Raw genomic sequence first — 5,555 nt, forward strand, 5'->3', positions numbered from 1 at the left:
TGGTGCATTTCCTTTGGGGTCAGTTATGAGACATCTTTTTGTTGATTGCTGTATCTAATTATGATGGATAGCAATATCAATTGTAAGATAACTATTTGCTGAGGATACTGAAATTGAAGATAAATAAACTGAAGAATATTCAGGGAGATTTATCTTTAAGGTGATAGTGTAGGTAGACTGAAAATAAAGTGAATGCAGACAAACTTAAATTAATACTGTGGAATATACATACGAAATGGAACAGTGATCTAGCATACCAAGCAGCCCTGGGATTTAGGAGTCAGTGTGTGAAATCCTTGTACTTATCAGCTCAGGGTATGACTCCAGTAAAAATGAGCAAATGGATTGTAAGATCTTTGTTACCTCCTCCAAATATCTCCTCAAGATCCACTGCTGGCTTGGTGTATATATGAAATGAGTTGATTGAGGGTAAAATAAGGATAGCTGGACTTACTGTTTATAATTATGAGAAAAATAATGACCATACAGTCAAATAGACAAATTTTACATATTCCTTTCCCCCTCCTTTTGTATGTCAAATGTCATCTTAGATTGTAAGTTCTTCAGGGCCCGGGCACATGTCCTTAGGTAGTTTTCAGTGTAAAGGAGCCCCCGTTCTGACTGAGGGATTTAGGTGTGCCCATAATACAAATAATTTCACCAAAGCCAGTGCAGCACGTTTGTCTAGCTGAGGCAAGCTTATCACTACTCTCACTTGTGCAGTGGGGGTTTTCTCTTGCTTTATTTGAGGGAGCTGTGGCCTTTTGGCAACAAGATTCAAATCTCGGTTCTAGGATACACAGCAGCTGAAACAGAAATCCAGCCACGAAGATTGCATTCAACCACACCGCAGGCCCAGCCGCTGGTGTCTCCAGTTCCTGTATCATTTCCCTCCCCAGTCAGGGAGCATTGCTGGAAGCGCTTCAGAGATCAGGATTTTAGTCATTTTCATTCTGCTGTTGTTCACATATGCAGGGTACAGCAGAGAGAGAGAGAGAGAGCAGAGTAGAAGGAAATAAAAAGGAGGAGTGAGAACAGAGACAACACAGAGGAAAAGAGAGGCTCTCATTTTTGCCCAGCTCTTTCACCTTTAGGTCAATGGATGAATGCAGCCCAAGTTAATGGTAGGAGATAGATCAAGAACAAAACATCAGATTTCATGAGGTGTATGGGGATTAAGTTCACATTTGAATTCATGTTGCTGGATCTCTCTCACCCCCACCCTGCAGTTCTGGTTCCAGGTGATAACTAGAACAGTAGAACAACCTATGTTCAGGTTTGGATTTTGGATGAGGCTAAAATCTTATGTTTGGCCCAAGATGGTGGCAGTCTCACAAACTAATGATTTCATGAGATTTTTGCCCTGCAACTATTATTTTGTGCTGAACTGTCACCAGAATGTGCTACTAACTAATGACAACCTTTACCCTGGCCTTGGCCTTGAGCCCCAAATGTTCTCCTAAATGAGATCCAAACACCATCTCCTTGGTTTTCTGTAGGTGATGGTGACCAAAGGTTGTTGACATCTAATGATTGTAGGATGGTTTGTGTGAAATGAGTTGGTGGTTCCAGTCCAGTTTATAGTGGGCAGGTGTTCACAGCACCAGAAACCCCATCACAGTGCAACTGGCATTAATTAACAAGATCACACTTTTTAGTGCAGTGTAGAGAGCTAAAAGCCTTTGTGGGCATGAACACTGTGCACTTCTCTCCCCCAGACCTTTGTCTGAGGCACAAAGGTCAAGTTAGAAACCCAACGGCCACTGCCAGTGCTGTACCTGTTGTTTTGGTACACAGAGGAACTTCAGCCTCTGTGCTTCAAGTGAATGTAAGGCTGTGAAAGGAGCTGAAACACTCAAGGAAGAGTTAGTCTGGCTGCATTCAAGGGCCAACCATTTATGTTAGCATTTCTTGCCACTCACCGTGGAGTGGGTTGTCTTTCCCTGGCAACACCGCTGAACAAGATCTGATAAGAGCTAATTGTGGCTGGCTGGAGCTGTGTGTGGTGGTGATAGACCGTTTTCTTTCCTTAAAAAAGATAAGAATATCTGAATCACCCCTTCCTGTTGCCTCAGGCTTTTTACTGAGTTCCACCAGGTCTTGAAGTGATAGTACTTGCCCAGAATCATGGGCTAAAGTCAGCTGTGGTGTAAGCAGCCCTACTGAAGCCAATAGTATTTCCTCTGCTTACACCACTCTGAATTTGGCCCTGTCTCTTAGTAAGGAGTTCTGCATTGTCGGTCTTAATGCGCAGTGCTATATTCTAATTGCCCTTTAAACTGATGATTAAAATACAGCATTATCAGATAACATCCCCATTTCATGGCATCAGAATCCTTACTGGATAAGCAGTTCCCCAAGGCTGTTTGTCTCCATACAGTCAGTGCAATAGCAAAAAGCCAGAGAGCACAGGAGAAGGAAACTTATGCATTGTTGCTCTTGCATTTTTGTAAAGGAAAATAAATGGCCACTGATTGTGACCAGGAAATTTGGGGCAATTTCCTGGTGCCCTACCGCAGCTCTGTACTTTTCGTATGGGTAGGGACGGCCCTGGGTGTATGCCCCATTCCAGTGTTGAGATGCTATGTTTTTTTTCCAAACACAAAGAGTAACCATATACTTTTAGTCTGAAGACTTTTATTTTAGATAAAGGAAAACAATAAAGAAACCTGAAAGAGCAAATGTAACATCTCCATGGAAGAGCAGTGTGTATGTGTGTCATCTGTAGCAACTCTAAGATCAAAATGGCTACTGGCTCTGTGTTAACTTTTTTTTTTAAAAGTTGTTCTTACAACTTTACATAGGAAACCGAGGCATTATGATTTTGTGGCTACACACACCACAGATATTAGTTCCTGACTATATATTTTAAAAAAGACTGAAAGGTGTTGGTAGAAATATTTCAAAGCAATATATATCATCAGAAATGACTAACCAAATGTGAAAAAGAATTAATTCCTTTAAGCTGTGAGTCATGATTTCTCACTGTGCATGCATTCCTTTTATTGGCATGGAATAAAACACATCCCAGCCTACCAAAGCTACCAGCACTGACTCTAATTAATCATTGAAGAAACTGTGATAAGGAATGGTTTGTGGAAGAAATGTTGAATTTCAGCAGCTCTACTGAGGAAGAATTCCAACCCAGAAAGAACACTGGGATTTGCAAATAGCACAGAGTTATGCTTTACAAGTCCATCAGAAATGACTGCATCCTGGCAATATGAGGATGTAAATCCAGAGATTTTCTAGCTCTTCTGCTATTCAAAGCAGTGATCTCTAATATGAAAGCTCCGGTTCCTACTCACCGTAGAAAGTGCTCTCTCAAATCCCTTATTGTCTGCTCCTTATATTCAGATTGCTATAGAGTGGTTGTGAGATACCAGACCCCAGCTGTTCTCAAGCACATACAGAGGACACTAGAAGAAGACTAAGAATTAATAGAGATTTGGGGAGAGATGGTAAAAGAATACCTACCTTATGCCAGGCAAAGAAAACTGTTCTCTGGCAGACAAAGGAAGCCCTGCAGGGCTAAGCTGACCAATAAATAAAAAACTGTTATTCCAGAACAGTGCAGCTCACTTGTAGGCAATAATCTGCTGACCAGGAGGATGAAGCTGTTCACAGGACAGAAAATCTGTTGCAAAATTGTCTTACACCATGAAACATGGGGCCAAATTCTGCCTTGTTACATTGGTGTAGATCTGGAGTAACTCAGTTTCAGAGTAAATTGGAGTAACCCCATTGGATTCAATGGGATTAATCAGAATTCTGATCAGGATGACAGAAGAATTGGGCCCATTGCTCCTAGAACTGCAATACTAAAATAGTCTCTTTGGCTGCAAACAGCAATATGAAACATCTACAATTCAAATATGTTGGGAGCTGCTATGACTACTGTTAGTATTTCATCCTTTTAAAACTAGACTTGATCTCCTCTTGTACCGAATTACTGACAGCATATGTGTTGCTATATAAAATAGTGGAGACAGTCGTCATTGCTCTTTAATATTCTCTGTGTGTTTTGCAACACAGCAGGCAATTTGGAAAATCAGTGGCTTCTGAAAACCATGTCAGGACTGGAAGAATATCCCCAGAAATAAGGGTCCTCGTCCAGGGAAGGAGGGAGGGCAAATAAGACTTCTGAGCACGGTCCTGTAGAAGGAAATAGATTAAGAAAGGAGGAGGATAGAGAAATTGGAAAGATTTGCATTTAATTTGAACAGTTACGTGTATCTCCAATTAGCAGACAAAAATACATGAAAATGAATGATGAGTCTACTTGGCCCTGTTCTCATTATACATACATCTGAGGTGGAACGAATGCCATTTATGAATAATTTAATTAAAATAACCATGTTTTATTTTTGTAGCATACAGAACTGTAAACACTAATTTAATAAGGCTGAGGATCATGGAATGCAATCTTAATTACTAGAAACTAGAATAATCAGCTGAACTGAGGCATTTCCAAAGAGTTAATTGTCTTGCTTGCATTTACAGCTCCTGGGGTGGAACGAACATACTGAGAAAGTTAGCATAGTTATTACAGTGTATACCTCAATGTTTTGGAAGAGACCTTAAAAAGTCAAAGAAGACCTGGCTGTTTTGTGTGATTATCAAATATTCTGACACATCTTCCATGACAGCAGAGGTTAGCCTGTGTTCTTGGCTAAAATATCCTCTAACCCCAGTGCAGAGCAGTTATCTGCCAATCTCCTTCCCAGAGATGGCTGCATTCTCAGTAGTTCAAGCTCTACGTACAGTTTTATCCAGTAGTTTTGTAAAGTGCTTTGGGATCCTTTGGGATGGAAGAAGGTATAAAAATGTTAAATGACGCCATCATTGTTGCTATTATTTCAAATAAGACTTTTTAAAGTTCTATTTTGTTGTACAAATTATTATTCTTCCCTTCTTTTTAAATGCACTTTGCTTGGGCCTGATTGGGCTGCCATTGAAGTCAATGGCAAAACCCTATTGTCCTCAGTGAGTTCAGGGTAAATGTCTTTGATATTAAACCAATCTAATATCATGTTCCTAAAGATAAATATTGGATCCTACCTATATGTTAATCTAATGTTCAGTGTTGACTTAGATTCACAATGTTTTGCCATTTCTTGGTTGTTACAACCTTTGTTCTACCACGGGATTTAAACAAACGTCTGTGTATGTGTAATGGCCTGTGCTGCCTCCGTGTTGCCATAGTCTGCTCTTACACCATTGTGAGAGCAGGACAGGTATCTCCACTGACTTCAGTGGTGGTCCTCCTGATGCACATACACGTAAGGAAATGAAGAATCTGGCCCACATCTGTGATTCTACATTCATGTGCCCAGAAATGCAGTCATCCTCTTGTTCTGTTTCCCTCTCTTCTCCAGGGTCAGCTTTTTCTATAAAGGAGAATTGCATGAATGCAAGGTCTGGATATTCCAAACCGTGTCCTACTCAGTAAAACTGACCTGTCAGAGACTGAGACTTGAGGCATCAGAAAGCAGAGGTTTTGTACCCAATGGAACATCTTTAAACCATATCTACAGTACCTGTTAGCACTTTTG

The sequence above is a fragment of the Natator depressus genome, chromosome 10 (genome assembly GCF_965152275.1).
Source record: "Natator depressus isolate rNatDep1 chromosome 10, rNatDep2.hap1, whole genome shotgun sequence".
Taxonomy (NCBI): domain Eukaryota; kingdom Metazoa; phylum Chordata; order Testudines; family Cheloniidae; genus Natator; species Natator depressus.